At 35.3% G+C, this 26,956-nt stretch overlaps 1 long non-coding RNA gene across 1 annotated transcript in view; it reads left to right on the forward strand.

Annotated features, from left to right (window-relative positions):
* Positions 1–17,811, forward strand: part of LOC143246069 (uncharacterized) — a 75,557-nt gene extending 57,746 nt beyond the window's left edge. The window contains exons 2-3 of the long non-coding RNA XR_013025769.1: positions 17,322–17,523; positions 17,678–17,811. This is a non-coding gene — a long non-coding RNA (uncharacterized LOC143246069). The remainder of the gene's footprint in view (positions 1–17,321; positions 17,524–17,677) is intronic.
* Positions 17,812–26,956: the final 9,145 nt, after the last annotated feature.

Below are 26,956 nucleotides of genomic sequence, written 5' to 3' on the forward strand. Positions count from 1 at the left end.
GTAACGATCATTCATCATGGTTTGTAACCCTATTCCAAACCACCAGGAATAATGTAAACTTACTAACGTTCATTCATCTATGGTTTGTACCCTATTCCAAAGCCAGGTATCATGTAAACTTACTGCCATTCATCATGGTTTCAACTCATTCCAAGCCATGAATAATGTAAACTTACTAACGCTATTCATCATGGTTTGTAACCTGTCAAAATCCAAGCCAGAATAATGTAAACTTATTAACGCTATTCACCATGGTTTGTAACCCTATTCCAAGCTACGGAATAATGTAAACTTATATAACGATATTCACCATGGTTTGTAACCCTATTCCAAGCCAGGAATAATGTAAACTTACTAATCTACTTATTCATCATGGTTTGTAACCCTATTCCAAGCCAGGAATAATGTAAACTTACTAACGCTATTCATCATGGTTTGTAACCCTATTCCAAGCCAGGAATAATGTAAACTTATTAACGCTCATTCATCATGGTTTGTAACCCTATTCCAAGCCAGGAATAATGTAAACTTACTAACGCTCATTCATCATGGTTTGTAACCCTATTCCAAGCCAGGAATAATGTAAACTTACTAACGCTCATTCATCATGGTTTGTAACCCTATTCCAAGCCAGGAATAATGTAAACTTACTAACGCTCATTCATCATGGTTTGTAACCCTATTCCAAGCCAGGAATAATGTAAACTTACTAACGCTCATTCATCATGGTTTGTAACCCTATTCCAAGCCAGGAATAATGTAAACTTACTAACGCTCATTCATCATGGTTTGTAACCCTATTCCAAGCCAGGAATAATGTAAACTTACTAACGCTCATTCATCATGGTTTGTAACCCTATTCCAAGCCAGGAATAATGTAAACTTACTAACGCTCATTCATCATGGTTTGTAACCCTATTCCAAGCCAGGAATAATGTAAACTTACTAACGCTATTCATCATGGTTTTTCCCTATTCCAAGCCAGGAATAATGTAAACTTAGTAACGCTCATTCATCATGGTTTGTAACCCTATTCCAAGCCAGGAATAATGTAAACTTACTAACGCTATTCATCATGGTTTGTAACCCTATTCCAAGCCAGGAATAATGTAAACTTAGTAACGATCATTCATCATGGTTTGTAACCCTATTCCAAGCCAGGAATAATGTAAACTTTAAACGCTATTCATCATGGTTTGTAACCCTATTCAAGCCAGGAATAATGTAAACTTAGAAACGATCATTCACCATGGTTTGTAACCCTATTCCAAACCAGGAATAATGTAAACTTAGTAACGCTATTCATCATGGTTTGTAACCCTATTCCAAACCAGGAATAATGTAAACTTATTAACGCTCATTCATCATGGTTTGTAACCCTATTCCAAGCCAGGAATAATGTAAACTTAGAAACGATCATTCACCATGGTTTGTAACCCTATTCCAAATCCAGGCCAGGAATAATGTAAACTTAGTAACGCTATTCACCATGGTTTGTAACCCTATTCCAAGCCAGGAATAATGTAAACTTACTAACGCTCATTCATCATGGTTTGTAACCCTATTCCAAGCCAGAAATAATGTAAACTTATTAACGCTATTCATCATGGTTTGTAACCCTATTCCAAGCCAGAGAATAATGTAAACTTACTAACGCTATTCATCATGGTTTGTAACCCTATTCCAAGCCAGGAATAATGTAAACTTACTAACGCTATTCATCATGGTTTGTAACCCTATTCCAAGCCAGGAATAATGTAAACTTACTAACGCTATTCATCATGGTTTGTAACCCTATTCCAAGCCAGGAATAATGTAAACTTACTAACGCTCATTCATCATGGTTCGTAACCCTATCCCAAGCCAGGAATAATGTAAACTTACTAACGCTATTCATTCATGGTTTGTAACCCTATTCCAAGCCAGGAATAATGTAAACTTACTAACGCTTCATTCATCATGGTTTGTAACCCTATTCCAAGCCAGGAATAATGTAAACTTACTAACGCTCATTCATCATGGTTTGTAACCCTATTCCAAGCCAGGAATAATGTAAACTTACTAACGCTATTCATCATGGCTTGTAACCCTATTCCAACACAGGAATAATGTAAACTTACTAACGCTCATTCATCATGGTTTGTCACCCTATCCCAAGCCAGGAATAATGTAAACTTACTAACGCTCATTCATCATGGTTTGTAACCCTATTCCAAGCCAGGAATAATGTAAACTTAGTAACGCTATTCATCATGGTTTGTAACCCTATTTCAAGCCAGGAATAATGTAAACTTAGAAACGATCATTCACCATGGTTTGTAACCCTATTCCAAGCCAGGAATAATGTAAACTTAGTAACGCTCATTCACCATGGTTTGTAACCCTATTCCAAGCCAGGAATAATGTAAACTTAGTAACGATCATTCATCATGGTTTGTAACCCTATTCCAAGCCAGGAATAATGTAAACTTAGTAACGCTCATTCACCATGGTTTGTAACCCTATTCCAAGCCAGGAATAATGTAAACTTAGTAACGCTCATTCATCATGGTTTGTAACCCTATTCCAAGCCAGGAATAATGTAAACTTAGTAACGCTCATTCACCATGGTTTGTAACCCTATTCCAAGCCAGGAATAATGTAAACTTAGTAACGCTCATTCATCATGGTTTGCAAGCCTATTCCAAGCCAGGAATAATGTAAACTTAGTAACGCTCATTCACCATGGTTTGTAACCCTATTCCAAGCCAGGAATAATGTAAACTTAGTAACGCTCATTCACCATGGTTTGTAACCCTATTCCAAGTCAGGAATAATGTAAACTTAGTAACGATCATTCACCATGGTTTGTAACCCTATTCCAAGCCAGGAATAATGTAAACTTAGTAACGATCATTCATCATGGTTCGTAACCCTATTCCAAGCCAGGAATAATGTAAACTTATTAACGCTATTCATCATGGTTTGTAACCCTATTCCAAGCCAGGAATAATGTAAACTTATTAACGATATTCACCATGGTTTGTAACCCTATTCCAAGCCAGGAATAATGTAAACTTATTAACGCTATTCATCATGGTTTGTAACCCTATTCCAAGCCAGGAATAATGTAAACTTATTAACGCTATTCATCATGGTTTGTAACCCTATTCCAAGCCAGGAATAATGTAAACTTACTAACGCTATTCATCATGGTTTGTAACCCTATTCCAAGCCAGGAATAATGTAAACTTATTAACGCTATTCATCATGGTTTGTAACCCTATTCCAAGCCAGGAATAATGTAAACTTACTAACGCTCATTCATCATGGTTTGTAACCCTATTCCAAGCCAGGAATAATGTAAACTTACTAACGCTATTCATCATGGGTTTGTAACCCTATTCCAAGCCAGGAATAATGTAAACTTACTAACGCTCATTCATCATGGTTTGTAACCCTATTCCAAGCCAGGAATAATGTAAACTTACTAACGCTCATTCATCATGGTTTGTAACCCTATTCCAAGCCAGGAATAATGTAAACTTACTAACGCTATTCATCATGGTTTGTAACCCTATTCCAAACCAGGAATAATGTAAACTTACTAACGCTCATTCATCATGGTTTGTAACCCTATTCCAAGCCAGGAATAATGTAAACTTACTAACGCTATTCATCATGGTTTGTAACCCTATTCCAAGCCAGGAATAATGTAAACTTACTAACGCTATTCATCATGGTTTGTAACCCTATTCCAAGCCAGGAATAATGTAAACTTACTAACGCTCATTCATCATGGTTTGTAACCCTATCCCAAGCCAGGAATAATGTAAACTTAGTAACGCTATTCATCATGGTTTGTAACCCTATTCCAAATCCAAGCCAGGAATAATGTAAACTTAGTAACGCTCATTCATCATGGTTTGTAACCCTATTCCAAGCCAGGAATAATGTAAACTTAGTAACGATCATTCATCATGGTTTGTAACCCTATTCCAAACCAGGAATAATGTAAACTTACTAACGCTCATTCATCATGGTTTGTAACCCTATTCCAAGCCAGGAATAATGTAAACTTATTAACTATTCAACAACTATATCATCATGGTTTGTAACCCTATTCCAAGCCAGGAATAATGTAAACTTACTAACGCTATTCATCATGGTTTGTAACCCTATTCCAAGCCAGGAATAATGTAAACTTACTAACGCTATTCATCATGGTTTGTAACCCTATTCCAAGCCAGGAATAATGTAAACTTACTAACGCTATTCATCATGGTTTGTAACCCTATTCCAAGCCAGAAATAATGTAAACTTACTAACACTCATTCATCATGGTTCGTAACCCTATCCCAAGCCAGGAATAATGTAAACTTACTAACGCTATTCATCATGGTTTGTAACCCTATTCCAAGCCAGGAATAATGTAAACTTAGTAACGATCATTCATCATCGTTTGTAATCCTATTCCAAGCCAGGAATAATGTAAACTTAGTAACGATCATTCATCATCGTTTGTAACCCTATTCCAAGCCAGGAATTATGTGAACTTAGAAACGATCATTCACCATGGTTTGTAACCCTATTCCAAGCCAGGAATTATGTAAACTTATTAACGCTATTCATCATGGTTTGTAACCCTATCCCAAGCCAGGAATAATGTAAACTTACTAACGCTCATTCATCATGGTTTGTAACCCTATTCCAAGCCAGGAATAATGTAAATTTAGTAACGCTCATTCATCATGGTTTGTAACCCTATTCCAAGCCAGGAATAATGTAAACTTAGTAACGATCATTCACCATGGTTTGTAACCCTATTCCAAGCCAGGAATAATGTAAACTGAGTAACGCTCATTCATCATGGTTTGCAAGCCTATTCCAAGCCAGGAATAATGTAAACTTAGTAACGCTCATTCACCATGGTTTGTAACCCTATTCCAAGCCAGGAATAATGTAAACTTAGTAACGCTCATTCACCATGGTTTGTAACCCTATTCCAAGTCAGGAATAATGTAAACTTAGTAACGATCATTCACCATGGTTTGTAACCCTATTCCAAGCCAGGAATAATGTAAACTTAGTAACGATCATTCATCATGGTTCGTAACCCTATTCCAAGCCAGGAATTATGTAAACTTACTAACGCTATTCATCATGGTTTGTAACCCTATTCCAAGCCAGGAGTAATGTAAACTTAGAAACGATCATTCACCATGGTTTGTAACCCTATTCCAAGCCAGGAATAATGTAAACTTATTAACGCTATTCATCATGGTTTGTAACCCTATTCCAAGCCAGGAATAATGTAAACTTATTAACGCTATTCATCATGGTTTGTAACCCTATTCCAAGACAGGAATAATGTAAACTTATTAACGCTATTCATCATGGTTTGTAACCCTATTCCAAGCCAGGAATAATGTAAACTTATTAACGCTATTCATCATGGTTTGTAACCCTATTCCAAGCCAGAATAATGTAAACTTATTAACGCTATTCATCATGGTTTGTAACCCTATTCCAAGCCAGGAATAATGTAAACTTACTAACGCTATTCATCATGGTTTGTAACCCTATTCCAAGCCAGGAATAATGTAAACTTACTAACGCTTTCACAGTATGAAAGATAGCTAAGTCAAAAAATTATTCTTTAACAAATATTCACGGTCTACAAATTTGGTTATTTTAAAAGATTATTCAAAAAGGAAAATAGGGATCTTCTAAAATTTCCCGAAATAACAAATGTGATTTAAAATGAAAATACAACTGCCAAGAAAAAAGTAAACAAACAAACTTAAGGTTTGACACACAGTATCGATTTGTTTCCTCAAGCGACAAATCCTGTTTTGACTCCATCTCTAAAAAAACTGTAACATTTATCAACTTGTTTGTTCATTTTCTTCCGGCTAAATTTTCCATCCAGCTTTTATATTTTAATTTTATACGGTCCCTATTTCCATTTTAAATTAATAGTTTTGAATATAAATCTTTAAAATAACAACACTGTCGTAATTCAGTTTTATTTTGATGAAATACATAGTTGGCGTATGATGCTCTCTCAGAAAACAAATGAATCCTTTGAATTGGTTTCAGGTGGACTGGGTGGTTGTTGCTCCAGATATCACTGTTACAATATTATGATTGATACTGGTACTACATGTATGATCAACGTACCACGTGTTATGTATATGTTTGTAAAATATATTGATATACATGGGAAGTCTGAATTTGTAAGAACTTTACTGGAATGTTGCACGTTCTGGAATTTGTAACCATGTGAGTTTTATACGCGCATGAACACAGAATACATGTTGTCTGATATTTATATCTGTGTGTATACGTTCAGGCTTGGAATCCGTTTGAAGTTGTAATAACGTATATATAGTTAAAAATAAGAACTTCTCAAGTCGCACAGATGCATGTACAGGTGGGTTAAGGAGTTCGACTCATAATCCGAGGGTCGCGGGTTCGAATCCTCGTCGCACCAAACATGCTCGCCCTTTTCAGCCGTATGGGCGTTATAATGTGGTGGTCAATCCCACAATTTGTTGGTAAACAGAGTAGCCCAATAGTTGGCGGTGGGTGGTGATGACTAGCTGCCTTCCCTCTAGTCTTACACTGCTAAATTAGGGACAGCTAGCACAGATAGCCCTCGTGTAGCTTTGTGCGAAATTCAAACCAAACAAACCGATTGTATAGTGTACAAAGCATTGTGTATGTTTTAATCATTTAATGTTCACCCATCACTGGCTGGTAATTCCTGTTTCAAGCTTCTTAATGAACCAACTGATTGTTTACACTATAATTATGTGTATTGTTTGTGAAAAATGTTGAAGTAACTTTAAAAGTATCCTATGTAACGATCCAGGTTTGATTGTAATACTTGCGCGTGTTTTTTTGCTGTAGCTTGGCGAAACAACAATAAAAGTAACAATAAGAGACGGAACATCCGTATTATTAACGTGATTTCTGAGGTAGCAGAAGGTCAAACATGATAGTTTTCAACTCACTGTACAGCCATCATGTACTATTAATGCTAGTTTACATTTAGTCTGGGAATAAAATAACCACCTGATGGATCGATTTGATAAGACGTTTATTAAATTTTGTAGTAAATACTAGATGACGTTTTAAAGGCACTGATTTATTATCAGATACTACAGATGTTAGATTTTCAAACATAAAATTACCATTCAAGATCAGCAGAAGGGTACAAAACCGTGATAAACACTTTTGTCACGAAGAGAAAGTAACGGCACGTGTTTGTGACTCGCGCTAACTTCAATTTTCCACTGAAGGTGTATTTTTGTCTTAACTGCTTGTAAAAAATGGCTTTTAAAAGAAACATTGGCCTACTGAAAGCGTCTGTTAAAAGGTTAAGGAAATCATTTGTTTACACATTATTTAAAAAAAAGTAGTAATTTGTGTTTGATTAAATAAACTACCTAGATGTTCATTTATTTTATATATTAAAGTGAGGCCCTCACTTCTACAAGAAATCTTCATGTTAAACCAATGTAATTCGGTGAAGCGAGTTTCCTCCACCCCGTAGAACTGGTTTGGCTGAGTTAGTTGTGAATCTGAAGGTTTATAATTAGTAGCCCTTTCTTTTTTAAAATGCGCTGTACATTTGAAACAGAATTCTTTATAAAAGTGAAGTTACTCCTACTATTCGGACAGACAAGAATAGCCAAAGAGTTTGCAGTGGGTGTTGACTAATTATCTTCCCTCTAATGACTAGAGTCTAGTCTTTCAGTTCTATATTAAAGACTAGTGTGAAGAGATGACTTTTTTTAGCTTGTGCAAAAGTTCTAAAACAAACAACCATTCCCTTCTAGTGGTAGATAACTGCAGAATATCTTGGTCCACTTGGTAATTGTAAATACCAAGTTTACGGACTTATAACGCTAACACCTGGGATAAGGTTCTCGCGGTGAACACAGCTTATAGCTCAATGTGACTTCGCTCTAAACCAATCAAACACTTAAGTAATGTCTAGTATGAAGTATCCAAATGAATTTCTTGTTCCTCCCTACCAACGAGTACCAAATACCTTAGTAATTTAAAGATCCGTCTCAAAGAATAAGGTAAATCATGAAAACTAACGAAATTTCCCTTCAACCCTTTTGAAGAAGAAAATAAATGCGTTTGTTACCAATGCTCCTCAAGACAGTGTAAGATGTCAAAGGTTAAATTTCTCCCATGTTGAGATGGCACATTAGATCAGGTGTCGAACTCGGACGTATTTGGCACGAGCAGGTAAGAAAGGCAACACATTCCTTTTGGACCGGACGCTAGTCTGTCGCAAGTTAGGTTTATGATAGGTTCCATCTGTCAACCAAGGATTGAGCAAACTGAAAACGTTGTAATTAAATGTCTTTGTCAAGAACAAGATTCCTGTCGTCACAATCTTCTTTCTTGGTTTGATGGTTTTATTGAACTGTAGATTATCAAACCAATTACACTGAATACTCTCATACTAATTATAAATCGTGAATAATTTTGGCTAGATTTGTTTTATTTCTTTTATATCATAAAACAAAGTGATATGTAATTATTTCCCTCAATATTTGGAGAAAACAAAGACTTAAAAATATTTCTTATTGTCATGGTTTCACCACTAAAGCGTCCTATAATCAAGTCAGGGCAGCACGGTTAACCAACCAACCAAATTCCATGATTTGACAACAGCCAACATTAGAGCAAGAGTGGAAATTTGCACTTCTATTCACTCTCATGAACGTAACTCACCCTCTTTGGACAGATTACTTAGTGACTGGAGATAAAATTGGATATTTTATAAAATGTTATGTGTTGCAGACATTGGTTCAGTGCAGGTGAACTGGCTAAAACACAACCCAATATAGACCTCCACCCTAAGAAAGTCTTGTTAAGTGTTTGGTGGGACATTGTTGGTGTGATCCACTTTGAGTTTCTGCCACTCAATGTAACGATTACATCAGACTTGTATTGTAAACAGTTAGAGCGCTTGAATGTTGGACTGAAAGAAAAGAGGCCTACATAAAGATGTTGTGCTACACCAGGATAACGCACGGCCCCCACGAGAAAGGATCACATTTACAAAGATGGAAGAACTAGTCTGGGAATAACTTCCACATCTTCCTCATTCTCCAGACTTTGTCCTATCTGATTTTCATCTGTTCCGAAGTTTGCAGAAATATCTCAATAAAAAAGAGCTTGGAACACATGAAGATGTCAACACTACCCTCTCTACATTCTTTTCCTCCAAACCCCAAGAATTTTATAGAAGTGACATTCAGAAGCTTGTGGATCGTTGGCAGGAGGTAATTAATAATAATGAAACATACATTATTGATTAAATATCATTATAGGTGTTTGAAATCCTTTGTTTTTCTTAACCTAAAATCGGACATTACTTAAGGGATGACCTGATATACGTGTCTTAAGAAGTGGACATTATCGACTACTTCATATTTTCAGTCAGTGCGTTAAACAAAAATGTAACATGTCAGTTACATGTGTCAACATTCAAAGACAGAATCTAAAGCAAGAAATATTCCAGTTGGGAGTGCTTCTGCTATATTCACCGATAGGTGTCGTTTAAGGACAGAAAATAAAATTATTAGATATATTTTCTAACCGTAAAGGAAGTTTCAGAGTTTTAGCATATTCTCATCTTTAAACGGTAGTCCACCCAGCCAACCTGACATTTCTGTAACAACTTTGACAATCAAGGTTATATCCATTCATTTTTCGGACATTCACACAATGGTTCACAAGGGCTATCTATGCTAGCCGTTAACCAGAGGGAAGACAGCTAGTCAACAGTTCCTACCAATAACTTTTGGTCTGCCTTTATCGGACTGAAATAATTGTAATGAATTTAAAAAAGAAAACACTTTATAAGGTTAATGTAAATCGTCTGTTTTGAGATTTATTATTATCTACATTTCCAAATAATTCAACAAAAACATACCAGGTGGACGTTTGACAGTAAGCATCAATTTTGTTTTTGTGTTGTGTATCTGTACTAAGTATTCCTGAACTGGTGTGTATATATTTCTCCTGAGTGGGGGCCCGTCATGGCCAGGTGGTTAACTCGTAATGCGAGGATCGTGGATTCGAATCCCCTTCACACCAAACATGCTCGTCCTTTCAGCCTCGGGGCGTTATAATGTTACGGTCAATCTCACTATTCGTTGGTAAAAGTGTAGTCCGGTGGATGGTGATGACTAGCTGCCTTCCCTCTAGTCTTACACTGCTAAATTATGGACGGCTAACGCAGATAGCCCTCGAGTAGCTTTGCGCGAAATTAAAAAAAACCAAAACAAACAACTCTTCTGAGTGGAGACAAGAAAGAATTCGCGAAGTTTCCAAACTGATTTCAGTTCGTGAAGAAATACAGATAAACATCAGATTGACTTTACTGATGAAAGATTTGATCAATGTTACACAAGGTTTATCAAAACCAAACGAGAGAGATACACGTGGATATAACAATAATAAGATTGATGTGATAGTTTTTGCGTGACAAGTTCCACCTGTAGCTCTTTATTCACAACTACTTATCGTGATGATTTAGGACTAAAACTGTGTGTCTTAAGCTACTCACAAAACAAAAAAGTTTAGGTGCAAAGACTTTTTGTTTTTAAAGTAAGATTACATTATTCACAATAATAGTTTTTGTTCTCTCGATTTCCACTGTTCAGAACGTTTCAGAGAGGTGATTACCGGGTTTCATTTCTGACCTAAATTTACACTTGTAATACACAGTTTGAAAACCTGTCAACATGGGAACGACACTGCACGTGTGATCAAAAGTTTCGACAGGTGTTTTCCTTACCCGTGCGATGTTGTGCACGTGATTCACATAACCAAATCTGAAATGCATAAAACTCTATTATTTGTGTATAACGTCATGTGTTTGTTACAGATATAAAACCTAAGACAAGTTTAAAACACTGTGTAGGATTTGATATTGTTTTTTATATGTACCGTATAATAAATATTCCACATTACTCCAGTTAATGTATGTGGTAAAGAAACAATTGAAAGCATTACACAAAACGGTTCTAGAGTAATATTTTTCAATTTCTTTGTTATATCGCCTCGGTCTCTGTGTTTAATGTGGATGGAAAGTTCTGCAGACATATGACACGACAGGAGTTGTCGTTTCGCTGTGTATGTGTTGTGTACATGTAGAACACACCTGTATAACTTTAAGGTAAAGGTTTGCTACATTTCAGGGATAAGCATATGTGAATAAATGAAGTTGCTCTATTCAATAATTCATGTATATATATATGTTGCAGTGTCGAAACTAAATAAGGAGTTGTGGTTGTTATATTTAATAAAAGATCGACCTGCTAGTCTAACCGATCTGTGGACTCGGAGCAGAATGAAGCTCAGATGCACATGTTTGTTTCAAAGCCATTATATTTTTCTTCCACATAATACCTGTGAACAAACGTTCGCATCGTAGGAAGTTAATTATGTTCTGTCAATCCAGGGTTTGTCTGACGGTTTTAGGATGAAGGAAGTTTCATTCTGTTCTGTCAATCCAGGGTTTGTCTAACGGTTTTAGGACGAAAGAAGTTTCATTCTGTTCTGTCAATCTCTAACGGTTTTAGGATGAAGGAAGTTTCATTCTGTTCTGTCAATCCAGGGTTTGTCTAACGGTTTTAGGACGAAGGAAGTTTCATTCTGTTCTGTCAATCCAGGGTTTGTCTAACGATTTTAGGATGAAGGAAGTTTCATTCTGTTCTGTCAATCCAGGGTTTGTCTAACGGTTTTAGGATGAAGGAAGTTTCATTCTGTTCTGTCAATCCAGGGTTTGTCTGACGGTTTTAGGATGAAGGAAGTTTCATTCTGTTCTGTCAATCCAGGATTTGTCTGACGGTTTTAGGATGAAGGAAGTTTCATTCTGTTCTGTCAATCCAGGGTTTGTCTGACGGTTTTAGGATGAAGGAAGTTTCATTCTGTTCTGTCAATCCAGGGTTTGTCTGACGGTTTTAGGATGAAGGAAGTTTCATTCTGTTCTGTCAATCCAGGATTTGTCTGACGGTTTTAGGATGAAGGAAGTTTCATTCTGTTCTGTCAATCCAGGGTTTGTCTGACGGTTTTAGGATGAAGGAAGTTTCATTCTGTTCTGTCAATCCAGGGTTTGTCTGACGGTTTTAGGATGAAGGAAGTTTCATTGTTCTGTCAATCCAGGATTTGTCTGACGGTTTTTAGGATGAAGGAAGTTTCATTCTGTTCTGTCAATCCAGGGTTTGTCTGACGGTTTTTAGGATGAAGGAAGTTTCATTCTGTTCTGTCAATCCAGGGTTTGTCTGACGGTTTTTAGGATGAAGGAAGTTTCATTCTGTTCTGTCAATCCAGGGTTTGTCTGACGGTTTTGAGGATGAAGGAAGTTTAATTATATTTCTGTCAATCCAGGGTTAGCCTAACGGTTTTCAGGATGTAGGAAGTTTAATTCTGTTCTGCCAATACAGAGTTTGTCAAATGAAGTTTGTTATGTTGGAAGTTAATCATGTTTCCTGAAAATAGAAGTTCCCTGGTTGCCTTTAGGATGTAGGAAGTTAATATGTTCCTCACCACAGGTCGTCTAATGATGTTTATAATGTAAGAAATTAAATATTTTCTCTCATTATAGAGATTGATGATATTGAAGGTTTACTTATAGAGATTGATGACATTGAAGGTTTACTTATAGAGATTGATGACATTGAAGGTTTACTTATAGAGATTGATGACATTGAAGGTTTACTTATAGAGATTGATGACATTGAAGGTTTACTTATAGAGATTGATGATATTGAAGGTTTACTTATAGAGATTACTTAACACGGAGGTTGAAATCCTCAAAGAGATCGTTTAATGATATTTAGGATGTAGGTATTTTCATTTGTTTTCCACACTGAGGTTTTCAATGATGCAAAAGTTAATTTTCTTTATAAACACAGAGGTTGTTTAAGATGTAAGAAGTTCTCTCAACACAAAGATTGTGGAACATTTTACCAACTTACTTTCATTTTTTAAATTTGGAGGTTGTCCAATGATTGTCAAGTATAGAGGAAGTTAATTTTGTTATTTCAAAACAGATTTGTGTAATGATGCTTAAAATGTAGGAAGTCATGTTCTCTCAATATAAATGTTGTGTAATAATCTTTAGGATATAGGAAGTTATTATGTTTTCTCAACATAGAGGTTCTTCAGTGATGTAGGAAGTTAATTTTGTTCTTTCAACATAAAGATTTGTGGGAAGTTAATCACCTTTTGTGAAATAGGTGGACGCAGTTCTTTTCTCTATTACTGTCTTGGAGCTATGACTTCAGCCACATCAAGTTGCTTTAAGGACATGCGTTGTCTGGATGTTTTGTTATGCAGATATATTCCCTTTGAGAATGATTAAAGGATGGATGCCATCATATGTTAGGCTGCAACTGTGTTGTGTAGGGAAGGATTATCCTTCCAGATTTGTTAATTACAGTTGTTGGATGACAGCAGTATGATATGAGGCACTTATAAAAAAAAACATCGTTTTGTAGTTGATGGATACTTACCTATTAATTTCAAGTCATTACCCCATCCTTTCCGAAATGGAGGCATATAATCGATTGAGCCATTGAACATAGGATAAGTTATAAAAATATTGTACTGTATGACCTCAGAGAGACAGTCACACACTTTGACAAAGCTGTATAAAGACACTTAAATTTTGACATGGTTTTTTAAGAGATGATATATCCAAAATCTTTCGTTAACAAAGGAGTTAATATTACCATTTGTTCTGGGTAGCCATTCTTAAGATAAAAGTGTACATAATTCTCAACAAAACTCCACACTCCCTTGTGAACACAGTGCTTTAGTAAACCCGTTTTGACTTTAATGTTTTGTTATAAAATACAAAATGTTTATACACTATCCACAGTATTTTATGGGTAATGTATTAAATATGTTTCAGTGTCAATGTTTCTAATGTACTGTAGTGGCTCATTGTAACTTTGTACTAAATATAACAATTACCTACTTTGTAGCACAATTATTATAAAACAAATATTTTTTAAGTTTATACTGCTGACTGAAAGATGGAAACCATCTTCAATGAAGATGAGAAACAATTTGGCAAATGTTTGTTTTATTTTACTGGCCATTTTGGCTTATGACTTTTAAAGGGTATCTGGACATCACAAATTAGAAAACTAATTTTAAATTAGAGTAACATGTCACATTAAAACAACCTTGAAAAGGGTATGAATGGAACTGTTGAGAACAACAACAAAACGTTTGTCTGAAGTTGTTTGTTGTCTTCATTAATGATACAACTAATTTGGTAATCTAGTGGTTATTATGTAGACTGTTAATATGAGGTTCGAAAGTCATTCCACAAAATACTTGTTCGACATCTGGCATGAAGTAAGAATTGGCAACGTGTGCTGATGACTAATAGCCTTTTCTCTGGTCTATGAGCCTGAATTTTAAAAGTAGGTTATTGAAAACATGGACAGCCCTTCTGTACCTAGCTTTGCTTAAATTTTAGAAACAATAAAAATAGACAATTACTATATTATATATTTTTAATATAAACAGTTTATTACACCAATGTTCTTGTTTGATAGGAAAAGATAACAAATCTACGCCATATTTTTTATCTTATTTTGAATCTCGATTCTAGACAGAAATAGATGTCGAAGTTTTCAAAATAATTTCTTAGTTGGAGAAGGAAGAAAACTTTTAAAGTGTTGTGATAATAAATGGAAAAATGTTGGAATGATCAGCAAGTTTGTGTTTCTCACAACTCTCAGCTCCATCTTTAGTTTTTTAAGTTATTAATTTCCATGTTTACTAAAACTTGTACTAAATTTTCAGTTCATTTAGTTCTAAATTTTATAAACTGCATACTGCAGCTAGGCCATTGGGGATTTTCAAGAATTGAGAGTCTATTAATAATAATAACAACTTTGTCACCAAACATAGAACATTCGTCATGCCCACCCATTAAGGAAGACGCGTTTCTCTGAATCCAGAGCTCATCAGGCCAGCTAAGATTCAGTGGTTGGAACAGTATTTCCATAAGTCATTTATTATGGTGTGAATGTAGCAGGATCGTACTCATAAGATGTTGTTGTTAAGATGTATCAATAAGCCTAATCTTATGTGGAATAATGTTATAACAACCTGATTAGACTGTTCTTTGTCACATCCATCAAGTATCAAACTTACGGTGTAAATAACAACCATCTTATTTAAACCTTCAAATTATTAACTACTGGTTACTTTTCATATTGTATAATGTTGGTGTTTATTTGCTTTTAACAAGATAAAGTACTGATCAAAGCATTGTTAAAAATATCTATTTTCAACGTAAGATACATCAAGAATCCTTTTGGTAAATACAGTGGTGAAAGAATTTCTGTTCACATTTGTATGTGCGTCATGAGAGATTGTGCTACCGAATGAGTAAACATATTAAGGCTTAGAGGTATTCAACAGAACTGTTCCCTATTGTCAAACGCTTGGAGGTATTCAACAGAAATGTTGTTGTACATTGCCTGTAATAAGTTTTACTTACCGTTCAGGGCCAGATGGGTTGAGGCGTTCGACTCGTATTCTGAAGGTCGTGGGTTCGCATCCCTTTCGCGCCAAACATGTTCGCCCCTTTCAGCTGTGAGAGCGTTATAATGTGACGATCAATCCCACTATTCGTTGGTAAAGAGTAGCCCAAGAGTTGGCGGTGGGTGGTGATGGCTAACTGCCTTCCCTCTTGTCTTACACTGCTAAATTAAGGACGGCTAACGTTAATAGCCCTCGTGTAGCTTTGTGCGAAATTCAACAACGAATTTTTTAACTAGAAATAATTGTTTACGTTAAAAATAATAAAATCGAGTTGTGTTTGAAAATGCTCCATACTTTTAAAGTCAAGAGTGGCTTACCGTACTCGGGCTGCACGTTCAAGAAAATTCATAGTTTCCATTACGCTGCTGCAAAATGTGCATTGGAGTTTGGGTTTGGTTTGTTTTGAATTTCGTGCAAAGCAACAAAAGGGCTATCTGCGCTCGCCGTCCCTAATTTAGCAGTGTATGACTAGAGGGAAGGCAACTAGTCATCATCACCCACCGCCAACTCTTGGGCTACTCTTTACAAACGAATAGTGGGGTTGCCTGTCACCTTATAACGCCACCTTGACTGCGAGGGCTAGCATGTTTGGTGTGACGGGATTCGAACCCGCGACCCTCGGATTACGAGTCTAGTGCCTTCACCACCTGGCGTTTTGAGGGGCGCTATATGAGTGACGGTAGAAACTCGTTATTACGTTAGAATACACAGGATTGATAAAACAAGTTACGTGACAACCAAACCTGACGGAATGGTTTGTAACAAAGTACATCTTGGTATTATTTGAAGTGTTAGAAAGTTAACCCTAGATTTAGGTCTAAGTAGAAAGTGGCTTTTCTTAAGACATAAACTTTTAAGGTGTGACTTCATCAATCACTTAAAAGTTCTAATTTAAAGCAAAAATGTCACACTTCTACTATATACCAAGAAGTGTGGGAAACAAATGCTATCAAAATCATTAACATAATTGTATGAACATTGATAACATTAAGTCTCCAAATTGTATACATTTATAATTATGTTTGTATGGAGTTCAATTTATCAAATACATTGCTATTTAATATACAAGGTGTGCTACTAATTTAGTAGCAGATAAGATGAAGATGATCATATACAAGTCATCATCATTTCGTTATCTTTACCGTAATTAATTTTTGTAACTCACTCGCACCTTTTACTTGTAGAAAGACCTCAGAACCTCATCATTTGTATACATATTACTCAAAAACATGCCATCTGTGAGCATGTGACACTTTCAAACATAATGCCAGAGGTTCCAGTTATTGTTAAAAGCTACTTGGTAAGGACGCCCCGAGTCTCTCTTCCAAGACTGTCGGAGAGGCATGTGGACACATAGCGCGACTGGCACTAACTTTATCTGTATATAATTGGTATATTGCTTTTGACTGTAGATTTTCAGTATTATTATAATACCATAAAAACATGACGGAAACTTCCCAAGTTATCGATTTATAAATAATATATTTCATATTGTAACATGCTGAGACATGTTCTACTAAAACAGTGTATAATGAAGCTTAGAAAAGTTAAATCAAATAAAACCTCTTGAAGTATTTACAACAAGAATGAAGAAAGGTTGAAAATTCCTTAAACAGAATCTTGTAACTACTTAACATCAATAGTTTACAACCCTGTATAACTGTACACTGGCCTGGTGTGACATGTAGTGAGTGAGGTCATACTTTCTAACAACTGGTGTTTACTTTTAACAGAGTGTCGTGTTTCGAGTACAGCAGCATCCACAGTATCCGGATTTTGAGCAGTGTGTGAGCTTTGGTTTTTTCGGAGATTGGACAAGACAGAGCTTATAACATCTTTTGTATTCTGGCTTTGTACCTTGTGCCACTGGCCATCATCGTCTTTGTTACTCTCGGATCCTGTGTGTTATCTCCAGAAGATCACGTGACAATGAAGGTAATGCTAAACCTATTAATTTATTTTGTCTTATGTAATCAAACGTTTTGTTTTTTTTTCAAATACGGAAGCTCTAAATTAAGAAAGTAATTATTAGTAGATGGAACATAGTGTTGTCACAATTCACTTACTAGTTTAGTTACTGTTCTTCTAGATCATCTCACTAGAGGGCAGCAGTATAGTGGTCGGCTTCACCTACGCTGTTCCAACAAGACACACATAGAAAGAGCACGAGCTCGAACCCTCCGTATGACCATTACTATAGTCTTGGCCTTTATCTGGTGTTGGACCCCTATGTTATTATAGTCTTGTGGTACCAGATAGACCTTGACTCCGCTCAGGAGCTAGCAGCTGAGGTCCAGTCTGCTCTCTTCATGTTCGCCGTCTCAAACTCTTGTGTTAACCCCTGGTGTATGGGAGCTACGCTTTTAACTTCAAGAACGTCTTTAAGACCTGCTGTTCCTCTGGTTCCCGTTGCCCAACGTACTTCTCCCGACGTTCATTTCGACGAACACTTTCCTCCAACATCACAAGAGCCACGAACGTTGAAATTCGAGAAAATGCTCCAAAACAGTACATCGTCTTAACGCTGAAAGAAAATCGTCAACCTGTTATCTCCTATCAGTCCCGTGGCCATGATGGTCCACCGGTTGATATAAACCGAACGTCTCCACGTTGTGCTGTTGAAAGAAGTTATGTTTAAACGAAAGTTGCTGAATGTAAAACTTTCAAGGATTCAAAATCTCTTATACTTTAGAGACAAAAGCATAACTTGCACTCCAGTCAGTCCATTATTACCTAAAGTGGAAAATCCCTGGATATTTTAGGATTGAACAATTAACTTCTTCGTACACATAATGACTTTACCAACAGGAAAGACCCGGCATGGCCAGGTGGTTTAAGGCGTTCGAATCCCCGTCGCACCAAACATGCTCGCCCTTTCAGCGGTTGAGGCGTTATAATTCAAAACAAACTTATCATTGCAATATCCATGTACAGTTGATAAGTTGGTTGTATATATTTCATGTTCTAACTTCTTCAAACTATATAATACATTCTGCGTGGAAAGAAGCGCTGACATCTAACCTATTCAAATGTCACCCGCTAATTTGTACATGTATATATTATTTTAAAACAACTTAATTATTATATAATACTGTTGTATGTGTATATTTGTCACCGATGTGATATCCAAGTATTCAGTACTGTGGTGTAATAAACTGGTTCTCTTGAGCTACTCATGCACAAGTGTTAACGTTTGGCTTTATCAAGAGGAACAAATTATCATAATCCACATTTACTGAACATTTCATTAATTTTACCAGAAGGAACAGCTTGTTTTTATCACAATGAGAGATATCTGTGCTCTGACCACCGCGGGTATTAAAAGCTAACTTTTATTTTAATCACGAGCTTTCGTACTTGCTGGTGAACCACCAACGGTGCTAATATTTAATATTTTTACTTGATAAATATTTCTCTCATCTTTGAAGGGGAGTCTTACTTCGCGAGAATTACCAACAAAAGTTCATTGTTTTTTTACGATGTCTCTGAAGAAGAAGATGACATCAGAAGTGTGTGTTAATACAAGATATTCTTACCTGTAAAATAGGAACAAGAAGATGACATCAGACGTGTGTGTTAATACAAGATATTCTTACCTGTAAAATAGGAACAAGAAGATGACATCAGAAGTGTGTGTTAATACAAGATATTCTTACCTGTAAAATAGGAACAAGAAGTAGACATCAGAAGTGTGTGTTAATACAAGATATTCTTAACTGTAAATTAGGAACAAGAAGATGACATCAGAAGTGTGTGTTAATACAAGATATTCTTACCTGTAAAATAGGAACAAGAAGTAGACATCAGAAGTGTGTATTAATACAAGATATTCTTACCTGTAAAATAGGAACAAGAAGTAGACATCAGAAGTGTGTGTTAATACAAGATATTCTTACCTGTAAATTAGGAACAAGAAGATGACATCAGAAGTGTGTGTTAATACAAGATATTCTTACCTGTAAAATAGGAACAAGAAGTAGACATCAGAAGTGTGTGTTAATACAAGATATTCTTACCTGTAAAATAGGAACAAGAAGTAGACATCAGAAGTGTGTGTTAATACAAGATATTCTTACCTGTAAAATAGGAACAAGAAGATGACATCAGACGTGTGTGTTAATACAAGATATTCTTACCTGTGAAATAGGAACAAGAAGATGACATCAGAAGTGTGTGTTAATACAAGATATTCTTACCTGTAAAATAGGAACAAGAAGTAGACATCAGAAGTGTGTGTTAATACAAGATATTCTTACCTGTAAATTAGGAACAAGAAGATGACATCAGAAGTGTGTGTTAATACAAGATATTCTTACCTGTAAAATAGGAACAAGAAGTAGACATCAGAAGTGTGTGTTAATACAAGATATTCTTACCTGTAAATTAGGAACAAGAAGTAGACATCAGAAGTGTGTGTTAATACAAGATATTCTTACCTGTAAAATAGGAACAAGAAGATGACATCAGAAGTGTGTGTTAATACAAGATATTCTTACCTGTAAAATAGGAACAAGAAGATGACATCAGAAGTGTGTGTTAATACAAGATATTCTTACCTGTAAAATAGGAACAAGAAGATGACATCAGAAGTGTGTGTTAATACAAGATATTCTTACCTGTAAAATAGGAACAAGAAGTAGACATCAGAAGTGTGTGTTAATACAAGATATTCTTACCTGTAAAATAGGAACAAGAAGATGACATCAGAAGTGTGTGTTAATACAAGATATTCTTACCTGTAAAATAGGAACAAGAAGATGACATCAGAAGTGTGTGTTAATACAAGATATTCTTACCTGTAAAATAGGAACAAGAAGATGACATCAGAAGTGTGTGTTAATACAAGATATTCTTACCTGTAAATTAGGAACAAGAAGATGACATCAGAAGTGTGTGTTAATACAAGATATTCTTACCTGTAAAATAGGAACCGCCGCTGTTCCACTTGATGTTCTGTACGACAGAAACAAAATCGTATATTAATACATCTGAACATTTGTTTTCTTTTACACACGTCTCTCTGATGTGAAATTTAAATTTCTTAGTACTTAATGTAACCATAGAAACCACCACGTTGAGATATTACAGTACCAATCTCCTACACATTGTTTCATAGATGACAAGATACCACCAACTGTATGTACAAACTAATTATTCGTGTATACAAAAATATAACACTTTCATAATGTTTATATTAATTGAATTTTGTACGGTTCGGTGATCAAGACATAAGTTCCTCTGTTTTCTAGTAATCTATATTAAAATCGAAGTATATCAAATATATAGGTAGAATTTTAAAAAAGTCACTAAAATCTAAGGTTTTAAGGGTAAAACAAATTTGTATATATCACTAAAACTGTTTGCAAACGGACTTTAAAGTGTCGTGTACCGATCTTTTCATGGGTTGTTGAGTTTTCAGTCAAGCACAAAAACTGTGTGTAAAATCAATAGTCGTCAGCTAGTCGAGGAAAATGTAGAATCTCCATATACTTGAGAAAAACAGAACATTCACACAAGGTGGTTGATACACAGTGACGTAGCTAGGGTTTTCATCGCCTGGGGACAGTTGTAACCCCTCCCCTAGCTACGCCACTGTAAAAGAACTGGCCTGTTATATACGTTGAATTTCACTTCAAATCAAATTTCAGAAAATACCTAGAACGTTGTGTGGTTTGGGATAAACCGCTGATAAATATATAGTCAGGGTTATTAGAATAATTTCGAAAACTGGCGGCAGAAGGGCGTCTGGGTTAAAGAACCACTCATCAACAAGATGACATTCGTTCTTTACTAATGACAAATAACCACCTTAGCATAGAGCTTTACATGTTATAAACTGGTTTCTACAGAAGAAGAATATAACTTAAACAGTTGATGATCCAGTCCTTGTAAATAATCAATCGAAAAAAGGAAAACGGGATTACTTTCAACCCGAAAACATTCTTACTTTATCCACAAGGGTTACGAATCTCCAAACTTTACGAGACTAAAGAGTTTTTTTCCTTTGCAGATGTCAGCAAAAGAATTCAAAGCCCTTTAAATTAGGTGACGTTAAACATAGCACTGTTACTAAATCAAAATGTACTATGACAATATTCAGGAAAACCTCATTACTAGAGTTAAGATGACGGTAATTATATGTACTAAAACAATGTCACTAGAGTTAAGATGACAGTAATTATATGTACTAAAACAAGGTCACTAGAGTTAAGATGACAGTAATTATATGTACTAAAACAATGTCACTAGAGTTAAGATGACAGTAATTATATGTACTAAAACAATGTCACTAGAGTTAAGATGACAGTAATTATATGTACTAAAACAATGTCACTAGAGTTAAGATGACGGTAATTATATGTACCAAAACAATGTCACTAGAGTTAAGATGACGGTAATTATATGTACCAAAACAATGTCACTAGAGTTAAGATGACGGTAACTATATGTACTAAAACAATGTCACTAGAGTTAAGATGACGGTAATTATATGTACCAAAACAATGTCACTAGAGTTAAGATGACGGTAACTATATGTACTAAAACAATGTCACTAGAGTTAAGATGACAGTAATTATATGTACTAAAACAATGTCACTATAGTTAATATGACGGTAATTATATGTACTAAAACAATGTCACTAGAGTTAAGATGACGGTAATTATATGTACCAAAACAATGTCACTAGAGTTAAGATGACGGTAATTATATGTACTAAAACAATGTCACTAGAGTTAAGATGACAGTAATTATATGTACTAAAACAATGTCACTAGAGTTAACATGACGGTAATTATATGAACTAAAGCAATGTCACTAGAGTTAAGATGACGGTAATTATATGTACTAAAGCAATGTCACTAGAGTTAAGATGACAGTAATTATATGTAGTAAAACAATGTCACTAGAGTTAACATGACAGTAATTATATGTACTAAAACAATGTCACTAGAGTTAAGATGACAGTAATTATATGTACTAAAAGAATGTCACTAGAGTTAAGATGACAGTAATTATATGTAAGAAGATATGTTTCCCAAAACCATCAAGTATAATTTGTTCATGTATAGTTTACAATACGAACTTTACAGGTAATTTAGGGTTAACTTACAAACTACTATCGAAGTGAATTCACTAAACCTTGTCTGTTTTTGACACAAATTAATACATAAAAAATCAACCATACATACATGGTTCTATCAAGGTATCTTTTATTGCGTCAGAAACTGGTGGTAGCCAATTAAAATTTGCCTTTCTTTACAATAAGATGTTTCGTAACTCTTCAACGAGTCTTATTTTTAAAAGCCAATACTTTTAAATCAAAATCGTACACGAAGCTGAAGGAAAGAGTTTCGTAACTAATTCTAACTAACAAGGTCATCGAAGATCAAATCTAAACACGTCAAAAATAACCGTCTAATTTGGAGTTTATACATTACACAGTTTTCGTTTTCTAAAATTTAGAAATTATTTATGGTACAATTATTGCAATATGACGCCCTCTACCGTTCAAATTGCTGTCTGCTTTCTTACTGGTTAGCTGAAATAAAAATAAAATACTTTGTACAGATGACAGCAACAGAAGTTTTATTTAAACAAAACAAAGTATAACACCAACGGCTCGAACCAGTGTTACCCAAGCAGGCTTATATTGAGGTGAACTGGGCTTGTTTTCTCAAAAGTCGCTTTGAGAGTGACAAAATGATTTGTTTGTCCTGTTTTATTTCAGTCAATAAGTAACTTACACATCATTATAGTTTAGAATCACTCTCTCCAATTAAATTGAAAAGACACCAACAGTGACGAACTTTACGGCCCACCCACATGACAGTTTATACGCAATTTGGCCAAGCAATTCGCCACTTCGATGATAAACCATAAAGGACAGTTTTGAAAGTCTGTGCCACTTGTTTTCTCGCGATAATTGGCAACACATTACAACGATTAATCAGGTTGACGGGGCACCATTGGGCGTTAACAACAAAAGCCCCTTATTAACGTAGAGATGTTGTATTCTGAACATACAACAAGTATTAGGTCGTATAAACAAACAATACCTTTTTTGAAATCTTTATTTTCTTATAAAATAGTTTGGTTTTGAAAGACGCTGTTTGACTAGCCAATAAAACCAGTTATTCGGGAAATGCACGACCGTTCATGTAGCGAAATGAAGCGTTTGTGTAGTGGTGTTGGGGAAAAATAATAGTAAGCAAAACTATTTAAAATGTCATTAGTTCATTTCAACTAATTCTAAATAAACACTGTTACAAGATATTTTCTGTTCATGGGTAGAAAATATAATGTATATTCTTGTTGTGTAGCTCTGCGCCAACAACAAAAACTAAATGTATAAACTAGAAGTGTCATATATGTGTATGTTTTCCACACCTGCAGTCTTTTGACCAATCTCACCAAACTGGTCTCGTAAACTTAAGACTCTCTAGGACAGGGAGGGCAACTCCATGGATAGCACAAGTGTGGCCAGCTCGAATTTAAGAATCAACTTTTCTATCATTTTTTTATCGCAAATTTGGTAAGTAGTAGCTGCACTGCCTCACGTTATCGCTAATGTCGCGCGCTTCATCACTGCCACGACTCCGCCCATTTTGTAACGTCAGTCTGGTTTAGATGTTTGTTGTCGAGTGTGCGTTGTTTTGCATGTGCTTGCAAACATATTTTATTGTGCAACTTTCAAGTGTTTAAATATATTTTGTTTTTAATTCCATAATATGGATAATTCGAAAACGAAAAATCCAGATCATGGTGAACACTCAGAAAATAAAGACAATTTAATTGATTCTGGAATTACTGCCAAAAGAGAATGGCGCGTGATTGGAAAAACGTGACACGAGACTTTAATGAAAGTTGGGAGTTGAAATTTGCAGTGATTGAAGCAAATAATAAGCCAGTGTGTCTTTTGTGTTACAAAGTTTTTAGGAATAATAAAGTTTACAACCTTAAGCGACATTCTAACAATTTTCACAACGAATTTGATGTAAAACTTCCAGTTGACAGCAAAAATCGGATGAATGAAATTAGCTGTCTGAAAGTATAACTTTAGGGAGGCCTAAAAGATTTTATCATCTATAGAACTCGTCACGTTAGCTAGCTATAAAGTAGCTTGAATCCAACTTAAAAAAAATTTCTGATGATGAACGAGTGAAAAAAATATTGATTATAGTCATTGAAACTCTGTTGGAGAATTATTATTAAAAAATAAAAGATGATAATCTGCAAAAGGTAAATAATTTGCAAATAAGTCGAAGAACAATTGTCCGCAGAATGCTAGAGTTAGCACATCTGTTGCCTGAACAACTAAAAGACTGTATATTTCTTTAACACTAGATGAGTCAACAGATGTTAGTGACACAGCACAGTTGATATTTTGGGGTTGATATGTAACTTCATATTTTCAAGTGAGGACAGAAATGCTTGGCCTTTGTTGGTGACGAGATCAAACATGTGGAAAAAACATTTTTTAAAAATGTCTTGATATGTCAAAATATTCAAACTGGATTTAAAAAAAAAACTGGTTTCTGTCACAACAGATGGCGCTCCCGCCATGACTGGGGCGAAATTAGGATTTGTTTCTCTTAGCAGCATTTAATTGAAAATAATGTGAAGTTCATGCTGCCATCTTTCTATTGTATTTTGCATCAGGAAAATTTATGTGTTCAGATGTCTAAAAGTGATGAATTGAAAAATTTGATGGACATTGCTGTAAAAATTGTGAATTATACAAGAAGTGGAAGCTCTCTCATCAATCGACAATTTGAGTCTTTGAAGAAAAGCAGTGATTGTACTTTTGATGATCTTACTGATTTTACAAATGTATGATGGTTAAATGTATCTTGTTGAAAAGGTAAGATTTCCTGAAATTGAAACTTTGTCATGGTAATGTGATTTGTACTTTCTGTGTGACATGATGGCTCACTTGAATAATTTGAATACGAAGCTTCAGGGAAGAGGTTAAAAATAATAAGCGAACAATCACGGTCTATTCGTGAATTTCAATTAAAGCTAAACCTCCTTGCGGAACAATCACTAAAGAATGATTTGACACATTTTGCAAAGTTGAATAGTTTTCTAGAAATTAATAAGGACGATGATTTCTCTGATGCTAAAGATGATCTCCATGTAAACTGGATCACAAATCTATTTCAAAAATATAAACATCTTTCTCCGAATTTAAAAGTTTTAAAATGGTATTTGAATTATTGTGTGATCCATTTCAATTTGACTCAGAAAATTTTAGTAAGGAAATTACATCTTTTTTGTCTTTGGATAAGTGTGGATTTGAAGACGAGATGCTTAATCTGCAAAGTGTAGAACACAGAAAGGCTCTATCAGAGTGATGTGGCTCACTATTCTGATAAATGAGAGCCTTCCACGTTTCAAAATTATTTTCCATGTATGGATCTACATGGGTGTGTAAGTCAACATTATCTACGTTCGTTCTTCTCAAGTCTCGATACCGATCTTGGCTTATTGACATCAATTTAGAAGTAGAGCTGAGGAGTTCATTGTGTATAGATATTAAGCCAAATTTCACGAAACTTGATGAAACCCCCATCAATTTTCACATTGAAGGTTAGTTGAAGTGCAGTTATATTGATTTAAACTAACATTTTCAGTTATTTTTATCATAGTGTGGCCAACGTTGTTTTCATTAGCCACAGTTGTGACCACAATGAAAAATAAGTTGCCCATCCCTGCTCTAGGGTGTGAGAGGGGTTGGATCTGACCCTGGTGACTTCAGTTTGTTTCTCTACCAAATTTTTTATGCTACCTTTGAGAACTTGTGTGTTTGTTCTTCGAACTGTTTCTATTCATATCTACCAAGCGTCGAAGATGTCACGCTATTTTATTGGTCACCAAATACACATATAAACATCACACTAAGTCTCCTGACAGGCATCGATTGGATGGTGACTGCTTCACTATTATTACTTCAGCGCTAGGCGTAATTCTAAACAACATTTTATGCACACAACAGGTTGAATGACTACATTTAAGATTCCCAATATTAAACTGTAAAACATAAGTCAGACAACCAGGCAGCAGTACCCGTTTCCTGAAATGTCTACTTTCAACCGAAAAGTGGGATTAACTTTTATGAGGGTACAGCAGCAGAAAGTACTGAGTGTGCTTGATAGTACCAGGTTACGAACCTCACATATGAGGGTACAGCAGCAGAAAGTACTGAGTGTGTTTGATAGTACCAGGTTACGAACCTCACATATGAGGGTACAGCAGCAGAAAGTACTGAGTGTGTTTGATAGTACCAGGTTACGAACCTCACATATGCAAACCACTTTTCACACAAATGCACAGGAGTTGGTGTCGTGATATCTGGAACTTGATAAA

The sequence above is a fragment of the Tachypleus tridentatus genome, chromosome 3 (assembly GCF_004210375.1).
Source record: "Tachypleus tridentatus isolate NWPU-2018 chromosome 3, ASM421037v1, whole genome shotgun sequence".
In the NCBI taxonomy this organism is placed as follows: domain Eukaryota; kingdom Metazoa; phylum Arthropoda; class Merostomata; order Xiphosura; family Limulidae; genus Tachypleus; species Tachypleus tridentatus.